This window comes from Talpa occidentalis, unplaced genomic scaffold (assembly GCF_014898055.3).
Source record: "Talpa occidentalis isolate TD23 unplaced genomic scaffold, MPIMG_talOcc4v2.1 talOcc4.2, whole genome shotgun sequence".
NCBI classification, from domain to species: Eukaryota; Metazoa; Chordata; class Mammalia; order Eulipotyphla; family Talpidae; genus Talpa; species Talpa occidentalis.
In genome coordinates this window covers 45,178,286-45,202,321 of record NW_023602073.1, presented here as the reverse complement: position 1 = coordinate 45,202,321, position 24,036 = coordinate 45,178,286, and the positions used below count along the sequence as shown (strand labels likewise).

Sequence of the window (24,036 nt, the reverse complement as noted above, 5' to 3'; positions counted from 1 at the left end):
AGAGGCCTATGGGAATGTAACAGAATAGGAAATATTCCCGATATTATTTCAGGTTTCACATTGCAAATAACCTTTGAGAAACTGCCACCTGTGCGGTTTTAATTTAGTATCAATATTCACAATTATCTGAAAATACTACTAGATTGTTCATTCCTCCAGGCTGCTGCTTCTCCCACCCCAAATTCCTTTAGGGAATTTGGAGCCTCCCCTTTCTTGGATGTCACACTGTTACAGCATCATGTCTCCCTCTCACAGGCTCTGTGGGGTGGTGCAACCTTGATGACCCCACACTCATCCCCATTCTCCCCATTTCCTGGGAGATTTCCAGGCAAGACAATCAGCATCATCCTGCTCCAGTGACAAAGTCTCCAAGGACCCCCTGGACTCCTTCTCCCCAGGCCCCTGGATGGGGTGTGATGCCCCTCACCCTCCTGCTGCTGCTCTGGGGGCCCCTGGCCCTGATGGAGACCCTGGCGGGTGAGTGCGTGTCCCGCTGGACACGGTTGCCCCAGGAGGGAGGAGCAAGGAGCCCCCTGTGGGTGTAGGACCCCAGGAAAGGCTCATCTCCCAATCGCTTGTACCACATCAGGCCCGTTGTGTTCTGGCCCCTTCTGTCCCTTCAGCCTCCCCTGAGTGCTCTGGTCCCCTGAGTCTGGGCCCTTCTTGGCCCACCCGCCTTTTCACTCTCACGGCCCCGCCCCTTTCTCCCCTCCAGGCCCATCTCCCTGGGCCCTGGGCCCGCGCTGAGAGAGGGTCAGTGCGGGTCTCCCCCCCTCACCACCCCCAGGTTCCCACTCCCTGAGCTATTTCTACACCACAATGTCCCGCCCGGCCTCGGGAGCCCCGCTACAATACATCGCCGGGGCTACGTGGACGACACACAGTTCCTGCGGTTTGGCAGCAACTCTCCGGGCCAGAGTGTGGAGCCGCGGGCGCCCTGGCGGGGCAGGTGGGGCAGGAGGCTCTGGACCAGGAGACTCTGATCCAAAGAAACAACGCACAGTGGTTCCAAGCGCTCCTGAGGGACCTGCGCGGCCGCTACAACCAGAGCGAGGACGGTGAGCTTCGCGGAGCGGGGCCAGGGTCAGGTCACCCCCCATTCCCACCATAAGGCCGGGATGTCCCGGGTCTCAGGGTCCACTGACCCCTCGAGGCGGGTGGATCTGCCAGGCCCCTCCACTGGGAATTGCTGGCGAGACTGTCTTGCTTGCACTTTCATTTTCAGTTTTTGGTTTATTCAGGGTGAGAGGGCGGGGTGACCGCGGGGTGACTTCAGGGCTGAACATAGAGGTGGGTTTCAGGGTCTCACACGCTCCAGAGAATATTTGGCTGTGAAGTGGGCCCAGACCTGAGCCTCCTCGGCGGGTATGAAAAGTTCGCCTACGACGGCGCGGATTTCATCTCCCTGAGCGAGGACCTGCGCTCCTGGACCCCCGCGGACTCGGTGGCTCAGATCACCCAGCGCGAGTGGGAGGTGCAGGAGAGGGCTGAGCGCGTCAGGATCAGTGTGCAGAGCAGGTGCTTCCAGTGGCTCTCCAGATTGCTAGAGTTGGGGAAGGAGGTGCTGCAGTGCACAGGTAAGAGGGGCCACAAGGCCTCGGACCTCCCCTCTCCTGGCGCCCCACAGGGAACATGGAATAATGGGCAGAACAGCAGCTGCTTTCTGGGCAGAGAGGGAGAGTCCCCCTGGGTTTCATGTTCTGTGCTAGAGAGACTCGCCCAGAAGACACCACTTTTCTGGACATTTAAGGAATGTAGTCTCCTGGGGAGGGGAGGCCATCCTGAAATAACTCTTCCCTGGATGTATTTGACCCAAAAGCCATCCTGGGAATTCCCATGAGTTTCTCTTTCAAGGTCTTGTTTTTTGTCTGAGAACATTTCTGGATCTGACTCCTGCCTTTCTGTGTCATGCACCCTCCAGCCAGGTCAGGAGCAAAAGTCTGTGTTCTCCTTAGAGACCTGCGTCCTCCTATCCTGGGATCTCACCTGATTATCCCTGATTCCCCAGACGAGGCTGTTTTCTGGGCTTTGTGCTTCCTCCTCCAACCCAATTGTCATGTCCATTCTGAGGATGGTCAGTGAGGCTGCTTCAGTGTCCAGGAAGGAAAAACCCAAAGTGTGAATTTTTTGACCCTTGTCCTCAGATCCCCCAAAGACACAGGTGACCCACCACCCCACCTCTGAGCATAAGGTCACACTGAAGTGCTGGGCCCTGGGCTTCTACCCTGCGGACATCACCCTGACCTGGCAGCGAGGTGGGGAGAACCTGACCCAGGCCGTGGAGCTGGTGGAGACCAGACCTGGGGGGGATGGAACCTTCCAGAAGTGGGCGGCTGTGGAGGTGCCTTCTGGAGAGGAGCGGAGATACACGTGCCATGTGCAGCATGAGGGGCTGGAGGAGTCCCAAGTCCTGAGATGGGGTAAGGAGGGAATGTGGGCACAGAGGAATCAGGAACCTTTCTGGAAAACTTCAACTGGCTCAAGATGGAGGCCTGGGGCTCAGGGTCTCACCTTCCCTTCCCTTCCAGTGCCCCCTCCTCAGTCCTCTGTCCCCACCGCGGGCATCATTGCTGGCCTGGTTCTCCTTGGAGCTGTGCTCACTGAAGCTGCGGTGGCTGCAGCTGTGATGTGGAGGAAGAAGCACTCAGGTAGGGAAGGGAGTGGGGGATCTTGTCCACTGGGTCTTCAAGTCCCAGGGAGAACTTGCCCTACTTGGTTAATGGGAAGTACCATCCACACACCGGTACTGACCAGAGGGGTATTTGGTCCAATCTTCCCTCGCCTCTTTTATTTTTTTCCCAGGCCTGACCTGGGTCACAGTTATGGAAACTTCCCTGTTCTGCAGGATTAGAAGATTCCTTTAGGAGTTCTGAACTGACTGCTTCCTCATCTCACATGATGTTTCTTCCCACAGGGAGACAAGGCGGATACTACACTCAGGCTCCAGGTGAGTGTTGATCAAGAGTTTGATCCCTGAGCCCCTGGGGACAGTGTAGAAGGAGCCTGTGGGGGAGTCACCCTCATCAGTTCCTCCTGTGGTCTCATCTCTGACCAAATTTTGTTGTATTCTCCCCTGGGCAGTGGCAGTGCCCAGGGCTCTGAAGTGTATCTTAGCCCCTAAAGGTGGGAACCTCAGGGACTGCATAGGGGCTGGGAGGTTGAGGCAGCGAGGCTGGGACTAATTATGGGGATGCTTTCAGGAGGGCATCTTGAGAATGCAGTGTACTATTGATAATATTAACACCCAGGTGTAATTCACCTGAATTTCTTCATGATTATTTTCTTTCATGGTGTGAGACTGTCTTGTATTGGTTTGAGTGTTACAGGATGTATTTTTGCCCACATTTTGTGGCTTTATGATCCCCTGGTTTAAACTACTCCAGACCTGGGCCTCCCTGGTGGCGCAAGGGGGTAAGCACCGAATTATGAAGCAATCCCCAGCATCTGCAGCATAAGTTGGATCCCCAGCAGGCCAGGGAGCAACCCACATGGCACGGCAGACCTCTCCTGACTGGCCCGCTGCTCCCCTCAGCAGTGAGTTTTAGTCAGTCTGCCTGTGCTGTTCCCTACCCTGTCTCTGGTGAGTCCTCTCAGCCCCTGCATCTCTGGCCTATACCCCAGTTCTTGTATACATAAATAAATAAATCTTTAAGGCCTCCCTGGTGGCGCAGCGGTTGAGCACTGGGCTGCGAAGCTGCCCGCAGCCTCTGCCATGCTGGTTCGCTCCCCGGCCACTGGTGAGGGTCCCACATGGCGCGCAGACCTCTCCTGCTGCGCCCGCTCTGCCTGTTCTGCTCCCCGCTCTGGCTCTGGTGAATTCTCACCCTCCCGCGCTTCTGACTGTACCCAGTGCTTGTATAAATAAATAAACCTTTTTAAAAATAAATAAATAAATCTTTAAAAAAATAAACTACTCCAGACTTGCAAGAATGGCCCATATTCAAAAGACCAGAAACAACAAGTGCTGGCAAGGATATGGAAAAAGGGGACAGTCCTACATTATTTTTGCATATAGACTGAGCCAGCCCTTATGGAAACAGTATTGAGGTTTTCTAAAAGAGCGAATGTGGTTCTGTCATTGGACCCACTAATTCTACACTGAGCTATCCTCACAGAGGATAAATACTTTGCTTTGAATGGAACTCTCACTCTGTCACCACTGCAACACTATTTTCAGTAGCCAAGCTATGGGAACCACCTAAATGCCCCAAACAGGTGACAAATCAAGTGGAAGCCAGGATTACATGTATACATATATGTACATGTACAGGTGATGTGTGTCCCTGTATAATGAAATAGCATCCACGGTCAGAAAACATAACTCATGCCCCTGCGGCAACATGGATGGAAGAGGGAAAAGTCAGAAGGAAAAAGAAAAATACTTATATATGGATGTAGAGAAAGCAAACAAAGAGCCACATTAAACCAAACTTGAAAACTAACCCTTGAGCCCTGCCAGGCTGCGCCTATTGCTGACCAGGGCTGCAGACCAGCCTAGGCTTCCTGGCCTGGCAGTACTGGGTAGTGGACGGACCCTCTTTAGTTTGGCATCAAACTCATTTGACAACAAAGCCTGACTCCCGCTGACTGAGTCCCCACTGTGTCTTGTTGCACTGCTGGATCCCCAACCTCTGCTGTTAGCTGGGTCTGAGATGGATCTTGTACTTGATGCTGCAGATTATGACTTTTTTACACCACTTATATATCCAAGCACATGGCTAGAAGGTGACATCTTCTGACAAACTATTATTCTCCTGATAGTAACAAATCTTGGAGACTTATCCTTTATTTTCTCTTTGCCACACTTAGTTATTATTTGTCTATAGTTCCCTCATGAAACATCAACAAATGTTTTAGAGAATTTTTACAAAGTTTTTGTGTAGAAGAACTGGGGTGAAGGCCAGAGATGTCAGGGGATGGGGGTGAGAGGAGTCACCAGAAACAGAGTGAGGAGCAGAACAGGCAGAGTGGGGAGCAGAACACTGCTGAGGGGAGTAGCAGGTGCAATACGAGAGGTCTCCTGCACCATGTGGGTCAGCTCCCTGGCCCGGGATCCAACTGAGGCTGTTGTAATGGGCATTCTCAGTGGTGGTGCGGAGACTTAACCCCTAGGCCACCAGAGAGGCCAAAACCCACAATTTTTAAAGAATCAAGTCTTGCAAGAAATTGTTTACTGTTACCACATTACCATGGATTAAGTATTCCCACCATCTCACTGTTTCTGCTGGAGCTGAGAGGATACAGGAAATTATATGACAACATAAGAGAGTTTCCAAATGGCTGGATTCAACTCATTGGTATATGGTCCACAAACAGGCTTATTTAGGTTGTACATTTTGGTCAATGCCTGGACAGTTTCCATTCATGATGGTGATTTTTGTATCTTCAAATCTTAAGGCCATTTATTAATGGCTCAGCTCACCATACACACCTTCACCTCTTCTTTGACTACAACTGTGGACAATATTTTAAATTGTGGGATAGAATTGGAGGCTCATTCAAAAATTCTTCCTCTTTTGAAGGGAGGAAGGAGGTGACAGAAGAAAAGCATAGCAGCCAGCAGGAAAAGGTGAAAAATAAAAAGTTATTCCATAGAGAGGTTACAAAGACTGGGCAGATTATTGCCCAATTATTAAATATTTTTAATGAGGGGAAATAATCTATATCCAGCCAGGAGACCCAGCAATGGTAACATTTGAAACTCCGCAATGAGTGCCCTGCTGAGGGATGGTTATGCTGTGAGACCAAGAGGAAACAACCTCCTGTGTAAACATCAGGAGTGACCTAAGAGGTGACTGTGTCTTTCCAGCCATTGAATCTGTAACTTATATTGTCTCAAAAATAATTTTTAAAAAGGTGGAGAGAAAGTAAATGATTGAGGGGACCAGGTTATGTCCTTTTGCCTTTACCCACCACATTCATTAAGAAAAACTCATTGTGTTTAATAACACCAAGGCTCAGCGCCATAACAAGGAAACACAAATGCAGGATTCAGATGGTACCTGGTTTCAGGAGTGAGCTCCGTCTTCTGTGCTGGTCCAGCAATGACCACTTGTCGTACTTTGTTCACGGGAAGTCTCAGCATGACAGCAGGTCTGGTAGAATCTAGTAGTGACTATACAAATGACCCACTTCATAGCAGGTGTGATGACACTGTCATCTCCCTACACACAGGAAGCTTATTCTCTGGGGACGTTGTCAAATGTTACATGTTACTCATCAATAAAAATCTGGAATTTCTAAAAAATATCCATACTACCATGATTCAATCCAGATGTGGGATTATTTATTTATTGATTAATACTAATTTTTTTAAAGATTTATTTATTTATTTATACAAGCACTGGATACAGTCAGAAGCGCGGGAGGGTGAGAGAATTCACCAGAGCCAGAGCAGGCAGCAGAGCAGGCAGAAGGACCGAAGTACACTGCTGAGGGGAGCAGCAGGCTGCAGAAGGGGTCTGCGCGCCATGTGGGACCCTCCTCCGGTGGCCGGGGAGCGGCTGGGGAGCAGCCGGGGATCGAACCAGCACTGCAGAAGCTGCGGGCAGCTTTGCAACCCAGCACTCAACCGCTGCGCCACAGGGGAGGCCCAATGTTAATTTTTTTTTTTATTATTTTTTACATCATTGTTCACTTTTAAACGATATTTGTTTCCCCCACCCCCTCAGGTGTAGTCCCCATAGAGTTTCCTTCCCTAATGCACCTGTGCACCATCACCTCAGTCCCCTGTGCTCCTCCCTCCCTCCTCTGATCCCTCTCCCACCTCCTCCCCTGCAATGTACCTCTGATTTATAATTGCCTGTTTTTGCTTTGTTGTGTTTTGTACTGTTATTATTTTTTTTACACTGATGTCTTATTTGGTTCCCCTATATTCCTGCTATAAGTGAAACCATCTGATATTTTTCTTTCTCCTTCTGGCTTATTTCACTGAGCATAATTCCTTCTAGCTCCATCCACATTGCTGCGAATGGCATGAGTTTATCTTTTTTGATTGCTGAATAATATTCCATTGTGTATATATGCCATAGATGTGGGATTATTTAATGATTTTGATGGTTTTTATAAAAATCATTATGTAATAAGCGTGAAATTATGTGACTCTAAATGTATTTAGAAAGGGAGACTCGATGGCCAAGTAGTATATTTAGCTGCTGGATTTTTAACTAAACTGATACACTTTTGCTATGTTTCAAACTGAAAAACCTATACTTTTTATAAAAGGAAATAATTACCAAATATTTAGACTTGTCACTAAAGTTTGGTTTGGAATTCATAATCTTTTCTCTGAGTAAGATGTGGGATTAGCAGACCTTTCTGGATAGAGGGTGACATAGTACAATTTCTTTAGAAGCCTCAGTCTGGCTGCTGTGCAGAATCAAGAGGGGAAGGTGATAAGTGTAGGAAACTAGAACAGATTCTAGGATGGGAAATTTGGTAGCTTTATGGGATGTGATCAGGAGGATAATAGGAAGTGTTTGGATTTGGATATATGGACTTTACAGCATGTGACATCTGGGTTGTGAGAAAGAGGGGTCAGAAGGCTACCCCACATCTCAGACTGTGAAGTAGAGATGTGGAGCCTGCAGTGACATGGGCAGGCTTCAGAAGTACATTTGTGGAAATGACATCCGAGGTGTTCATTAGGAGAGTTGAAGCTGAGGGTTATTGGAAATGCAGCAATGGTGGCAGTTGGACAGATGTTGGCAGCCTGCCACCCTAAAGGGGGCCGGAGTCTCTCTGAGAGGACCTGTTCACTCTGCACATGGAGTTCCAGGAGGTTAGAAGTGCTGCAAACAGAACTTCCCAAAATTGATTCCTGTTCTCTGAGGACATAATGTGTGCATGTTCCCTACTAACCAGGAAATTTGTTCCAGCAGTAACATTTGTATAAGCATAAACACAATTGCATGCTGTTTTCTTTTTGAAAAAAAAAAAAAAAAGAGATTGATTTATGCATACAACAGCTGGGGAGTAGACCAGAGGTGCAGGGGGTGAGAAGATTCACCAGAAAGAGAATGGGGAGCAGAACAGGTGGATTAACTGAAATACACTGCTGAAATGAGCAGCAGGCGAGATAGGAGAGGTCTGCTGTGCCATGTGGGTCTGCTCCTTGGCCAGGGATCAAACTGAGGCGTTAGTGGCAGCCAGTAGCTTCATAGTGCTGAGACTTAGCCCCTTGTGCCACCAGGGAGCCCCTGCATGCTAGTTTCTTTCTTTTTTTTAATCTTTTTTTTTTTTTAAGATTTATTTATTTAATAAAGCACTGGATATAGTCAGAAGCGTGGGAGGGTGAGAGAATTCACCAGAGCCAGAGGGGAGACCAAAGCAGGCAGATTGACAAAGTACACTGCTGAGGGGAGCAGTGGGCAGCAGGAGAGGTGTGTGCGCCATGTGGACCCTCACCTGGCGGCCGGGGATTGAACCGGCGCTGCAGAGGCTGCGGGCAGCTTTGCAACCCAGTGCTCAACTGCTGCGCCACCGGGGAGGCCCTGCATGCTAGATTCTTGTCTGTTTGTTCATCTCGTTAATAAATGCTTTGGCTGGGAGACTAAGAGGCAAAGTTGCTTGCCCCAGCCTCCCCCTGCTGCAAATTCATTTAGACTCTGAGTCTTCGTTAATAGCTGAGAACTTCCCATTGTCTGTCTGCAGCAAACAGACAATCCAGGAGCACAGGTGCAAAATGTGCACTGAAAAATATATCTGAGAGGTGATGTGATGTAAATGATATTTGAATTCTTGGGTATGATGGGTCTCCCAGGGAGTGATGACTAAGGACGAGAAAGGAGTAGGACTGAACCCTGAAACCTGACTAAGGAAGGGAAAGGAGCAGGACTGAACCCTGAAACCCCCTGTGTTAAGACCACCCCCCAGAGCCAACTGCATGTTCTGACACCAGGTGGAGAAGGCACAGAGACCAGGGAGCCACCAGGAGTCACCAGGACACTCATGAAGACTCAGAAGGTCTAGAACAGAGTCTGAGAGTCTGTTTATAACAACATTGGTGCTGACCACACTTTTAGCAGGAGACCAGATTCCTGACTGTGCGTCAGCTTTACCTATAGAGCGTGTTGAGGAAGTGATTCCCAGTTCCCTGTTCATCACTCTGAGCCGCTGGGTCTGGGAGAGACCTGAGTGTTTGTGACAGACCCATATGCATCCTGGGGCTCAGCCAGATTGGGGCCCTTGATGTCAGTGATCAGGGAGCTGTGAGGACCTTGGAGGAAAAGACAAGACGTGCTGGGGGGTCTGTTTTGCTTTCTTTCCCGGGAGGCATATCTAGGTGGACATGAGGAAGTGGTTCAGCATGAAGAAAATCTGTCACTGTCCCTGGATGGATTTCTCACTCGTTAGATACAAATTTACAACACAGATTTTTCAAGTAAAATTTACTAAAGGCATTAATAGATACATGTGAATGTGTGTACGTTTGTATATGATAGTATACTATGTGACACTGACTCCAGATCCCCGAGGCTTACCCAGGTCTTTCCTGCCACCTTAGTGGTGGGACATGCGGGCTTTGTTGGTGCGACTGCCCCAGTGGGCACAGCCAGAGGTCAGGGGGAGCAGAAGTCTGAAAGGGCTGGCAGCAGTAGCAGTGGTAGTTTCTTGACCTGGCACCTGCATGTGCAGGTGGAAACTGGTGGGCCCAGCTCTAGAGGTGGTGACAGAGGGTTGTTTCCTGTCAGAGGGCAGGCAACCTTCAGAGAGCTCCTCCCCCAGAGCAAGCCAGGTTTAAGCAAAGGAGCCCTTAGGGCTTAGGCTTCCCCTCCCCTGCCCCCAGAGGAGCTGCTTCTGGGCAGCAACAAGGCCGCCCTGCAGTGGGTGCCACAGGACAGCTTCACTGAGGCCACCTTGCTGGCCTAGGGATGAGAGCTGGGGGGCATCAGCTGGGTTTGAATGACCCCCAGCCACCTTGGCAGGCTCCAGGAGGCCGCTGCTTGAGGACGGGACCCAGGCCACCCTGACAGCTGTGCCCACTAAAACCAGCAGTGGGAGTGGCAGTGGGTGACAGTAGGTGGGCACTTCACCACCAGCCACCGTCAGTGTCATGGACAAAGGCAGCAGCCAATCTGGCAACAGAGGCTTTCTGTCCCCCCACACTGCCCCAGGGCATGCAGCCCACTGGGGCTACAGCTGCAAGGTCCCCTATGAGACCTGTCATTGCTGCTGACTGTCCAGCACCACCTCCTGGTGCTATTGCCTCCTTCCCGTCCAGCCCCATGTTCAGGCTATGACTGTGCCTGCTGGAGTGTCTCTTTAGAGGTGAACACCCCCTGGGAGCACCTCCTGGGAGCTTCTCCCACTGCCACTATGAGTTGGATCCTGACCCCTGTGCCACCAGCTCCAGGCCCTCCCTGATGTGATTTACCACCTTACACAGGCAGCCCTAATTTGGGACTATTGGACACTACGGACACTATCTGGGGTGACACAGCAGTCCACTGAGGCCTTAGAAACTCTTTATTTCCCTGCTTTCCTGTTTGTTAAAGAAACCTCATTGCTGTTCTGAGCCTGAGTGGTTGCAACTGAACACATGGGTGAGAACCCACAGACAGTGCCCTGTCCTCTACTTCAGCTCTGTCCTTCTGAGAGGGGGCCAGGGAGGAAGGGCCCATACCTAGTATAGGCATCTGCACACACACAGGCTGCACGCACACGCTTCATGACTAATGATCTGTTTTCTTTGAACTAAAGCTCTTGTTTAAACTGCCCTGCTGATGCCCCAAAGAGTGCCAAACACTGACATCCTCTGATGTACCAGGGTCAGGATAACCCAGAGGCTAACAGCAAGTTCTACAGCTAAACATGATGGACACCAGGAGTGTCAGCCGTGATGGGCCGTACTGATGGACGATTTGCAGAATATGAAGGTTTGTCAGCACAGAGAGCACCGGGGGACACACAGGAGAGAGATGTGTGGAGAAGCCGCCTTGCTTCTTGGCTTTGGACTTGAACCTGAAACTTAGAGACATGGAAGGAGACGCCTGGAAGGGACACCTTGATGGCTGAGTTGGATCCCTGCCCAGGGAGCTATCCACTTGGCATGGCAGACCTCTCCTGTCATGCCCACTGCTCCCCTCAGCAGTGTATTTCAGTAGATCTGCCTGTTCTGTTCCCCACTCTGTCTCTGGTGAATCCTCTTACCACCCACCACACCATCTCTGGCCTGTACCCCAGCTCTTGTATGCATAAATAAATAAATCTTAAAAAAGATGTTTGCATAAATCCAGTAAAGTTCTTTTTCCCCTTCTCTTTAATAGACAGTTGGAAATATGGGTATTTTACCAAGGCTTTGTCTGGAATGTTGTGTTTTCAGAAACCAGACTGATCTCAGAGCCAGTAAAGAAACAATAACTTGGCACCTGTTTTGGGGCAAAGGGTCTGTCATGAGGGTAAAGAAGGCAATCACTTGACAAGCCCAGAAACCCTAACTGTCTTGGGAGCCTCGAGAGGGATTTCCCCGAAGATACAGGTACCACAGGCCACGTCTGATGGTGAGAGCTTGGCGTGGTCCTGAGCCCTGACTCCTGGCGTTTAGGAGCTCTCAGTCTGAGGGTTCCTGTATGAAGATCCAACAAAGCAAAATTAAAAGGTCTGCAAAATAATTTCTGTTTCTGTTGAATTCATGCAAGCTGACTGTGGCGGTGTAGTGTCTGGGTGAGGCCGGGGGCTGATAACAAGTTCTGGGGGCTGAACGTGCTGGATACCAGGAGCAGCAACTGTGATGGGGCTCTTCTGTTCGGTGTGACTGTCTGTGTGTAACTGATTATAATGAGGCCAGCTGGAGATGAGATGGGGGAATGGGCCCTTCAGGGTGCGATGCCCCCCATTCTCTCAGATCAATGGCCAGCGATCTGAAAAGTGAAAGTGCTTGTAGATTCCATTCCTGGCTCTGCTTATGGCTTTTTGGTATGACAGGCAGCAGCGCCCAGGCCTATCCCACCAACAGTTGTAGATATTTACTGTCTGTCCCTTTTGTTTTATATTCCCTTTTATTTTCCTTGCTGCAGGGGACAGATCCACAAAGATATCTCTGAAATGTATGTCATGGTGCGTTCTATCCTTGCTTTCTTCCATGTATTTTATGCTTCTGGTGTTACATCCTACCCTATTGTCCATTTTTAGTTGATTTGTGTGTGAGGTGGGAGACAGTGGTCTAGTTTCATTTTTTTTGCACGTGACTGTCCAGTGTCCCCAGCACCGTTTATTGAAGACTCTTTCCTTGTGACCCCCTCATCTTAACCGTGTCAACATAAATTTTACTGGAATGCACGCTGAAGAGAGAGGTTTACTTCTTCCCATCAGTAGTTGTATTTTAAAAATCACAATTCGGGCAGCATGAATTCGATCCCTGGCCAAGGAGATACCCACATGGCACAGCAGACCTCTCCTGACTTGCCTGATGCTCCCCTCAGCAGTGTATTTAGTCAATCTGCCTGTTCTGTTCCCCACTCTGTCTCTGGAGAATCCTCTCACCTCCCACACCTCTGGCCTATACCCCAGTTCTTGTATGCATAAATAAATCAATCTTTAAAAAAAAAAATCACAATTCATTTTACATTCTCCACTATCTTTTGGCAACCATAAGTAGTTACCTGAAATTATTTCAAAAGCACTTGAAACAATTGAAAGATTAGAGGTATATGCCGGTTTTTTTTTTTTTTTTTTTTAAAGATTTATTTATTTATTTATTTATTTATTTATTTATTTATTTATTTTAAATAATAAATTTTATTTTTATATTCCCCCATACAACTGCACATGCCCCATTCTGACCCCAATCCCTCCCCTCCCGGCCCCCACCCCCCAAAAAGTGTCTCTGGTTTATAGTTTTTTGTTGATTTTGATTTCACTTTCTTATAGTTATTCATTTTCCTGATCCCTTATTTAAGTTTTCTAGATCCCTGCTATGAGTGAGACCATCCGGTATTTTTCTTTTTCTTTTTGGCTTATTTCGCTGAGCATGATCCCTTCCAGCGCCATCCATGTTGCTGCAAATTGCATGTGTTTATCTTTTTGAATGCTGAGTAATATTCCATGGTATATCTGTACCACATCTTCTTGATCCAGTCATCTATTTTTGGGCATTTGGGCTGTTTCCAAAGCTTAGCTATTGTAAATAGTGCTGCTATAAACATAGGGGTGCAGGTGTTCTTTGGAACATATTAAAAAAACTAGCAACAACAAATGTTGGCGAGGGTGTGGAGAAAAAGGAACTCTTCTGCACTGTTGGTGGGAGTGCAAACTGGTCCAACCACTATGGAGAGCTGTGTGGAGATTTCTGGACCTACTAAACATAGAGCTTCCATATGATCCAGCAATTCCACTCCTAGGTATTTACCCAAAGGACACAGAAACATCCATTCCAAGGTATATGCCGTTTAAGAGGAAAATAAATGATTAACCCATCTGGATTAGGGCAATATTTGACAAGACGGTTCAGTCAACAGGGAACAGTGTGTGTTGAGAAAACAGCAAAAACAGACCCTGAGGAGCAGGAGAGGCGGTGAGGGGGTGAGTGTCCTTCCTGCAGGGTGTCCCCCAGGGTTGTCCAGGGACACCTGCCCTGTGCTCTGTATCCCCTCCCTCTCTTTTTCCTCCCCACATGGACTTAAGGGCAGCATTGGGGGCAGATGAGGTTTCTGGGTGTGTCCTCCTGGGGCAGTTTTGTGTCCAAGTTTCCCCTCCTGCTCCCCTCCCCCTGGGGTGGGTGGAGCTGGGAGCTGGGCTGGGCTGAGAGCTGGGGTGGGGGTGGGGCACATCCTGCAGCTGCAGCCCCTCCCCCCAGGAAGTCTGGTAGTCAAAAACCCTGGGGGGCTTAGGTATCTGTCAGTTCTGTTGGGAAACTGTTATCCCATCTCTTCCTGTCTTCCTGTCTGTGCACAGCTACTCTACTAACAGCTCTCACCTTAGGAGTGTGCTCTGCTTTTATGTGGCAGATGGCAGAACCCAGATAGAGCGTGCAGGCTTGGGATCCTGGGGTGCCCCTCATTCAGCCTGCTAACAGACTGAGGGTGTTTTCTCTGCTGCTCTGTCCCACCAGGTCCCTGACCCTAGGGCAGGAATCTTCCCCAGAGTTAGAGTAGGAGGAAGCCCTCAGTGGGGATCTGACCTGGTTCCTGCTGTGGTTGGAGAAGGACCTTGTCCTTGGCCCTGGCTGGTCAGGGCTAGGGAAGGACTGAACTTCAGATGAACTGAACAAGCACACAGAGCAGGACAGGGGCCTGTGGGGGGACCTGGACTCCTTGGGGACTGTGTTGTGTGTCCTGATACTTCACAGCAACACCTGCTCACACTGACGGGAAAGGACCACAAGCAGGTTCTGGCCTGTTCTTCATGGGATTCTGGGTCTGGACCTCTGTCCTGGGGAGTCACAGGGTGTGATGATGGGGAGGGGAGGGCAGTTTGCACCCCTGGTGAAAAGGAGGGGCCTGGTTCTCTGAGCAAAGTGGGTCTGGGGATTGGGTTCCATGGGGTGGGAGGGAAGGGAGAATGTTTTTTTACAAAAATGAAGAATGATATAAAAAAAATGATTGGGGTGCTCCCCAACTACTCATGTGATGACACAGTTCAGTGCAGTCACTGAGCTGTAACGGAGGTGGAGAGATGACAATTGCTCAGTGAGGGGTTCATGGTGTTTTAAAAAGTCACCTGTCAAAAATGAGAAAATACCTTTCTCCTCATTTTTTGCTTTTCATTTATTTGTATCAGAAACAGAAACTAATGTATTTTACTCCACCAATATGTGTGCTATGTTCTGTGAATAAACCCCACAGATTCACTGTATTCAGCAAGCTACTTTCATGCAGGAGGCAGTGAATAATAAAGACAAGAAACCCGTCAGACCCCCACACACACCTGTAGAGGGGCTGAGAAAAGGGACAGGCAGGGAGCAGGGGAGGGAGGGAAATGGGGGTCGCTGTGTCCATGAAGTGGGTCAGTGTGATGGTGGGATGGGAGCAAAGCCCTGGGGAGGGGGTGTTGTGGGTGAAGGTTCCATGGAGGGAACAGCCCGTAGGGGCCTGGCTGGGGCCAGGTGAGCAAGGACAGAGGGGGTGGCCCTGCTCTGTGCTTACCAAAAGGACATGAGAGGTGAGCCTTCAACAGGTGACTTAATAGTCATAAGTTATATCTCAATAAAATTGCTTTAAAAACATTTAAAAATGGGTCTATGAGTTACCCTGTGTCTGTCCTCCACTGTATCCACATCGAGGGCTTGTGGGGCAGGAAACTGCCTCAGCCCACGAGGAGCTGAGCACAGATGGCTTCACTGCACAGATGCTCTCAAGGAGCCTCCTCTGCGTGGTCCTGAGTCACGTGATGAGATGCTGACGTCACGCTGCTTCTGTGATGGGAGAGACTTTTAGGGGCCTTGGGTGGGAGGGAGTTTGTTTTTCATGTGGACAGAATAGAAATGATTAGTGTCCACACGGTCTTCTGTGTTGGTTTTCAATTTTCCACCAATTCTGTGATACCCAGGAGGGGAGACAGTGCCTGTGAGTGTGTCTGACTTGCTGGCTCTTCCTCGTGAGGAGAATAAAGCAGAAGGGACACGCCACGACACAGAGTCAGGCTCACAGGGGCTGAGACTTCCCGCCGGGCTCCCCCCTCCCTGGTCCCTCTCTGGGGTGACTCCCTGCACACGGTGGACACTCAGCTAAGGGGACGCCCACAAGACAAGGACCTGAGGGTTTTCTCCAGGAGCCACGTGCATGAGCTCTGAGGCAGGTCCTTCCATGCTGATCACGGCCGTTCAGATGTGATTTGGTACAAACCATTAAAAAATGAAGGTGATAAAGTGATCAGTGGCTGTTTTCTCAGAAGAAACAGGGGCACCAGAGTTCCTCACATGACAGTCAAGGTCCTGTTAGCAATGCGCTGTCAGACAAGGATTCCATGTCCCCTGAAGTGTCTTTCAAAATATGTGATTTAAAAAAATTATTTCTGCTGTTTTTAGATTCCCATTTAATTTTGCTATTTGGTTGTGTTTTCTTCACACTATCCCCAGAGTGGAGTCTGCAGGGTCACGGCACAAAGGGGCTGTCCAGCTGCCTGGAGCTGTGAGCGGGACTGAGTCTGACCTGCCTGCAGGGAGTGGGGCCCTGGAGCCCCAGAATCAGCCCCTAGGGTGGTCCTCCAGGGCGATTCAGGCCTTGCTCTGCCCTCCTCTTGGCTCCCTGAATCTGCCTGATACCCCAGCATCGGGGAGTTGGGAGGATGTTCTGGAACAGGAGGGGGCCTCCTCCTAACCATCTATTGTCTCTTCATCTCTCTCCTTCATCAACCTGAGTGTGCGTGTTTGAGTCACACCAGCCCTGCACAGACAGAAAAGGGCCCAAATCTTAAGTATTTCCCTAGTCAGCTACAGCGCCAACCCCTGAGCAATCCCACCAGGTGAGAACAGAGACTCCCAGCCCCCAGCCAGAGCCTGTGTCACCCACACAGACCTTCCCGCTCAGTGTCCCCCATGCTGCCCCTTCCTGGCCCATCCTCTCTTGTGCCCCTGCCACTCCTTTTGGGCCCCATCCCCTAGTCCCCATTTCCATCTTCTGCTCCATTTCCAGGAGCCTCCCCATCTTCCTAGCCATGCCCTGTGTACACTCCTCAGCCCCTCCCCTCATTCAAGGATGGAGAATTTTTAAAAGATATATTTATTTATTTAATTTATTACGTGGGTCATCTTTTTATTATGTGGTTCCTTTTATGTGCAGCCTTCCCACCAATGATCCACTCCCCTCCCCCACTGCTGCAAGAAGTGGATGCATGGTCAGCCCACGGGTCTTGGCGTTTTCCTGGTCTTGTCCTTATCCTGGGTGAGGACCTGGGCTCCTGGGTAGAATTTAATGTTAACTCCCAGGCGGAGGGGCTTTCACCCCTGTAAGCAGAAGCAGAAACAAATTACAGAGACTCTGGAGTCCAAGGATCCATTACAAGACTGAAGGAACCTCTATATTTGGGGGATCTGCCCATAATCTGGGAATCAACTGTTTTGACTGGAAATCTGCTTTTGTGCTTTGTCCACAGGACTAAGAAAATTTGAGGACTTCTGACCTCACACAGGACTTGGGCGCCCCCTTATGTGCAGATCCCTGTTCTGCCGCTGGGAGCCCAGGGAGCCTGGGGAGGGCCTGGCTGAGCAGGAGAAAGGGCAGCTCTGGTCTCCTGTGCTCAGCCCTGTGGCCACACGGGGGCGCTGCCGCGCTGTTCCAGATTCTGGTGGCGCCGCCAGGACGGGGCGGGGGCTGAGGTGGGCAGAGTTGGGGGTCCTGGAGGGCGGCGTCCTGGGGTGAGATGCTCTGTGAGGAGTCAGAGAGGAGAGGAGACTCCGGAGCCTGCCCTGTGTGTGAGGTTTCCAGCTTTTCTCCCAGAACCCCTCTCTCCAGTACCTGGACAGTGATACCTGGGAAAAGTAGAAAAGAAAAAAATTTTTCCTTCTATAACCTATTAAATAATAAGAGCATTAAAAAAAAATAACTTTTAAAGAATACTGTTCTATTTACAGAAAAGTTGCAAAGGCAGTACAGGTCTTGTTTATTCCACACCATTTCCATTTTGTTAACATCTTACACGAGTACAGTTTTTTTTTTTTTTACAACTAATGCGGCAGTGTTGACATAATTACTAAACACCACACTTTCATTTCAGTTTTTGCTAATGTCCATTTTATGCTCCACAATCCCACCCAGTTTGCCTGGATGGCAGTTTCTCTGACTTTCCTTTTTTTTTTTTATAACATTGACATTGGTGAGGAGTGATGTTTGGGCGAGGTATTGGGGTCACAGATGGGGGTTCCTGGGTCACCTCTGAGAATAGCTTCACCAGAGTCTTCCTTTCAGTGGCGTGGGCGCGCGCGCGCGCACACACACACACACACACACACACATAAGGAAAGAAGATGCTTGCACAGACACAATTGGCAGGAATTGTGCCATCTGAAGAGGGCAGGTGTGTTAGGAGAAGCCTGCAGACCCCAGGCTGCAGCCTTGGGATCAGAGCTGCATCTTCCCCGGGGAAGAAAGTGCACTGATGTGGTGTTCTTGTTGGGAGGGCTTCATACCTTTGTGCAATTGTTATCTGTCATTAAATTAATTACTTCTATGGTGTGACTAGGCTGATATGTCAGGAGCAGCGATTCTCTGCAATGGCCTCATGCCCATATCCCAGCTCTGGTCTGCACCTCCTCATATTTCCTGTAGCATCTGATACTTGCTACAGCAGCTGGCACGAAGCATTTTTCTTTGCTATAGTTGGTTTAATAACTATGTTAATCACTTCTACCCCCACCTCCAGTTTCTGGTCATGTGACCCCTCCACCCTAAATTTTGAGCAGGAGTCCTGCTCAGGAATAGTGTCCCTCAATTTAGGTTGGTTTGTTTTTGTTTTTGTTTTTTTAGCGGGACTGTGGGTTTGGGGAAGCAGACCCCAGGGGTGCAGGGCCATGGTCCACTCACCGTGTCAGTGCTCATCATGTCCACCTGACTCATCACTGATGGTGTTAACCTGCAACACCAGGCTAAGGCAGAATTTCCCAGATTTCTTCCTGAAAAGCTTCTCTTTTTTCCATTTCTTCAGATGCTCTTGTCTTTGGAAGGAAGTCACTATGGGCAGCTCACACTTACAGGTGTTGTGCTATAAGCATTTACACGCATGCAGGATTTTAGTGCAAATATAAGTTTCAAATTAGTTGGTAACTAGCTGGGGCAGTGATCACTGGGCTGTATAGTCAGGTTTTTGGGTTTTCAAAGAAACAGTCAAAGATCTTCCACAGTGACCGGCCATTTTGCATTCCTGCTGACAGCAGTGAGGCTCCTGTGTCCACATCCTGGCAGCACCTGTGCAGTGTTTGCATTTATCAGCCCCTACTAGGTGTGATGGCATCACTGTTGTTCTTTTTGTCTTTCCCTACTGCCCCTTGATGCTGAGCATCTGTTCATGTTCTTCCTTGTCGTCTGTGTCTCTTCTTGGTGAAGTATCTGTTAGTCTTTAGACATTTTTTCAAATGAGGCTCCATTTACAACACTATTTTTGTCCTTTTTAAAATTGGGTTATTTCTTTCTGATCATTGAGTTTGAAGTGTTATTTTGTAAATTCTAGACACAGTCCTTTATCAGATTCATGATTTGCAGATGTTTACCCCCATTCTGTGCCCTGAACTCCTGTACTGACAGGAAAATAAACATTATTGGCCAGATAAATTGATAAATTTCTAACCGGTTTTCAGCAGATATCCTGACTGACTGGGGTGTTGAGGGGTGGAGGGGAATAACTTACATCTTTATATCCTTGAGTGTTATTTAAATGTTCTTGTATGTACATGAAATATGCTTTCAAAAGTAAATTGATCATGTCCAAATCACGTGTTAAGACCAGACTGGCACATGTGTTACCAGTGATGAACCTGCATGTCATAGTTGCCAAAGTCATGGTTTCTCTGAAGGTTCACTCTGGTGTTGTCCATTCTGTGGGTGTTGGACAAATGTACAATGACCTGTGTCCATCATGAGAATATCATGCAGAGTATTTTCACTGCCCTTCATGTTTTCTGTGCTCCAAGGAAACAAAAGCAAAAAGAAACCAATGGAATCAGATCAGACTAAAAAGCTTCTACATAGTGAAGGAAACTATCATTAAAATGAAAAAACAATATTGAGTCAGAGAAAATATTTGGACATCATTGATCCAACAAGGAGTTACTATTCAAGATCTACAAAGAACTCCAAAGCAAGAAAACAACCCAATCAAAATAGGGGCAGAGGGGCCTCCTCGGTGGCACAGCGGGTTGAGTGCAGCACTGTGAAGCTGTGTGCAGCCTCTGCAGTGCAGGTTCAATTCCCGGCCAGCTAGGGAGATACCCACATGGAGCAGCAGACCTCTCCTGTCTCTCCTGCTGCTCCCCTCAGCAGTGCTTTCATCAGTCTGCCTGTTCTGCTCCCCACTCTGTCTCTGGTGAAACCTCTCACCCTCTTGCACCTCTGGTCTGTACCCCAGTTCTTGTATAATTAAATAAATTTAAAAAAAAAAAACAAAAATAGGGGTAGAGGAGCTAAATAGCTATTTTTCTCAAGAAGATATACAGATGGCCAACAGGTACATGGATAAATATTTATCATCATGTGATGTCAGGAAAATGCCAATTAAGAACACAATAAATTACCATCTTACACCTGTACAATGACCCATTGAAGGGTGTGGAGGAAAAGGAACTCTGGTACAAGGTGGGTGGGAATGGAGACTGGTCGTGTTAGCAGGCAGAATGAGGGGTTTCTGGACCCTCAAACCTGTACACTCTACATGGGATCTGTCATCAGCTGCATAAAGACAAAACATACTCTAATGTGTAAGACCTTCAATAGAAAAAAACTTTAATACAATTAGTTTGCAATAGAGAATTAGTGAGCAATAGAGAGAGAGAGAAGAGAAGGAATATAGTTAGAATAGTTCCCAAGTGAAGCACCCAAAGTCACCCATCCCCAAATGGGTAAATGCCCAGCCACACAGGGTTGGTTCAAAGCAGGCCCACTGAGGAACAAAACTGGTACAATACCTCGGGAGCCAGAGAAGGAAAACATTTTCAGACCAGACCATTGTCAGCTGTTGTTAAAGATGAGAAACAGCGAAGTTTTGACTGAAATGAGGCCACAAGTTTGTCAACCTCCCACAGGCAGGGCCAGCTCCTGAGCCCAGAGAAGGGCTGCACAGGAGGGAGCAGGAAGGAGGGAGCAGGGACGTGGGCAGAGACCACCCGGTCCAGTTGCAGAGCTCTGGGGTCCTGGAGAGGGAGATTCAGGAAAGCAGGGAGCATCTCCTCAAGCTCTAAGCAAAATAATCTGCAGATTCTTTTGCAGTAAAGTAAACCCATTTCTGTTCTAGAAGTGGCAGGAAACTCAAACCACAGACTTTGATCTCAGATCAAATCAAAGTAACTGTGAAACTGTGTGAACCTCTAGGTTCAAGGGGTTAGTTGTTTCTACCCATGGCCTTAAACAGCTAGGCACCTATTTACAGCACATTCTCAGAGAGGGTCATGACTGTATTTAATATTGTCCTCTGCTTAGGCCCAAAGGCAAGTTGCCCCCAAGCAAGCCATAAAAACCTGAAACACTAAAGAGAGTCAATTTGGCTAAAACCTGGAAAACAGGATGCTGGCAGCTGATTGTCCCATGTCTTCACAAACAGGCATGCAGTTGGAGCAGTTACCTGAAATGATTATTATTTTTATGTCTTCAAAAATCTAAGAATAGTTGATGATTGATTTAAAGTTTGAGGCTCTAGGGTTTCTGACTTGTGTGTTTTCTGTTAATAACTTGTTCTGTAATATTAAAGTAATAGCCATAAAAGGGAATTTATGTGTTTTGGATGGCTTGACAAAGGTAAAAGATAAGGAGAAGGGCAAGTTAGGGTTAATTAGGCGGCTTCTGGACTAGGGCAGGCAGGGACTTCTGGAGAGGTAAAGAGGCTTCTGAGATAAGAACGGTAAATTCTAAGAGGTGCTAACCAAAAATATCTCAGAGATGAGGAGGGAGAGTCCAGGAGGACTCAACAAAGACAATAAAACTAGAGAGAATAAGCCCTGGGACAGGGGAGGTAAACTCTGAGATCAGAGCTGGGAAAATGGGTGCATTGCCCAGAGGAGGGCAAAGAGCCAATTGCAAAGCAGGATGACGGAATTTTAGAATAGAAGGAAGAAAGGTTTCAATACCCCTAGACTTCCTTGCCCCTCCCAGGCACAGTGCTGTGGTTTTTCCCCTGGTCACACTCTGAGCCAGTCACCTGACACGCTCCATGGTGTGGACACTCACAGAGATAACCATACCCCAGTGAACTGAGGCTTCTCCCCCCAAAAGTCCCGTGAATGAGCTTTGAACCAGCAACTTCCAAATAGAGCCTTTCCTGTTGCGTCGGGACAACACCACACTGACAAACGGGAGTCATGGAGCAGGCTGCACAATGCAGGATGCTGCTGAAGAGCAAGATCCTGGCCCTTTTATTGACACATGTAATTGGTTGTAAGGAGATTAGGGAGATTAAAGAAAGGGGAAGGTGTAGAAGATTAGGGATTGTGAGTCTGCCCTCCAGGCACTTCTAATCTACTTGATGATACACCCTAATCCCAAGCCATGGTTCTAATCTTATCAACAAGGTGCTCCACTGATCAGCTTCTGAGGTCCCTTGACATACATGGGTCCTCGGCCCCCCCGGGCATTCCCGGTCATACCTCGTGATGTATAAGTCGGGAGTATATGTTATGCATCGTTCCAAAACTCCCTGGGCGTTCCGGACATACCTCCTGATGCACATGTTATGCATCGGTCCTTAGCCCCCCGGGCATTCTGGACATACCTTGTGATGCATACATAATCTTCCCAGTGTGATCCAGCTTTGTGCTGGATTTGAAGGGCTTAAGGGTTGGGCTCCTGTTCCTAACTGGCCGGACCACTTTGACCTTGTTTAGGTGACAAAATGGCAGCCAAATAGGCTGCCTAGGAGTAGCAGACCCACATTTCCCTTCTGGCCGAGACCCTGACTGCAGCCTGGTGAGACCCAGGGCTGGAGCCACCGAGTAAGGCCACTCTTGACCTGTCACCCACAGAAATGTGTGAGACACCAAATCTCTGCTGTTTTCAGCTGCCTGGCTTTTGGACCAGGGTACAGGCCAGATACGCAGGAGGGTGAGAGGATTCATCAGAGACAGAGTGGGGAACAGAACAGGCAGACTGACGAAACACACTGCTGAGGGGAGCAGTGGGCACGACAGGAGAGGTCTGCAGCACCGAATGGGACCCTCCTCCTGGCTTGCTGGGATCCAAATGGCGCTGCAGAGGCTGCTGACAGCTTCACAGCATGGTGCTCAACAGCCAGTGCCACCAGGGGAGGTCCTAATGGTGGTTTCTTATAGAAACAGCAGAGGCCAGAGAACCTGGAGGGACAGATTCAAGATCCTCTAGTAAAGAGAGGCCCAACAAGAATTCTATATCCCGTGAAAGTGTCCTTCAAAATAAACGTGATTATTAGGACTGGTCCTTTTTCCTAGCAATTTGTTATAATATCCTATGAGATTTTTTTGGTATTAGTTTCATTTGGGGGGGTTTCATGGTTTTACTTGCTCAACACATGTGCACATCCTGTCATCCTTCTCACTGCGCAGCCAACGCAGTGATTGAGGCGCCTGGGGAACTTGGGCCACTTATTTGGGATATCTTGTCCAGGAATTTGCCTTCCTGTGAAGCATTTCCAGGGGTCTCCGTGCATCCCCACTGCTAAGAGTCCAGGGGCTTCTTGAGGGAGGTGCTGCCTGGCTGCCGAGGGGGGAACATCAGCGCCTCCAGCAGCTCAGCTCAGCCCAGAGCCCCAGAAAGCACAAAGCTTTGTCAGCACATGTTTTTCTTTTTTGCAAAATTTGGAACCTAGATTTGGATTATTTCCTGCTGTATCTTAAGAAACTGGAGGGAACGTGTCAGGGAAAGGTGGTGGTGTCCATGCAAGCCTTTCCCTCACAGCCCGGCCCAAGGAGAGTCCCTGAGTGTCTCCTCAGGGGCCTCTGCTGCCTCCTCTAGTGAACTGAGGACTCACGTCACGGGGGAGGGAGACCTGCCCTGTCACGTCTTCCCTCCTGGGATGAATGTGGGAGTGAGCCCCCGAGCACATGTGCAGACAGCATGGGACCCAGCACAGGGCGTGCTTGACCTGAGGGCTCCTAGGGCGTTTGTGGGAAGGAACTGGACATATAGTTCGAAAGAAGAACATAAAACAGCACTGAGCCGCCTCTGCTGAGAGTCCACGTTCTAGTTCTGGTGATAGCTGAGACTCAGACGGGCTGGCTCACGTGCATCTGGCGGCTTCCTTAGCCTGGCCAGGCACTGGCCTAGTCCTTCCCCTGAGATCAGAGTTTTCATCTGTTCTTGCGTCTGTGAGAAGGGAAGTCCCTTCCCCAGCATAGCATCATGCGCTCAGGTTTTTGTTGGGGCTGATCAGGATGCTCACAGACCCATCACAGGGACCCAGGCTGCTTATGTGAGGATGCCCTGCACG

The 24,036-nt window shown here is 48.9% G+C and overlaps 1 pseudogene; it reads left to right on the top strand.

The window, feature by feature from the left end:
- Positions 1 to 64: 64 nt before the first annotated feature.
- LOC119252176 (class I histocompatibility antigen, Gogo-OKO alpha chain-like) lies at positions 65 to 11,255 on the top strand (annotated as a pseudogene).
- The last annotated feature ends 12,781 nt before the right edge of the window (positions 11,256 to 24,036 follow it).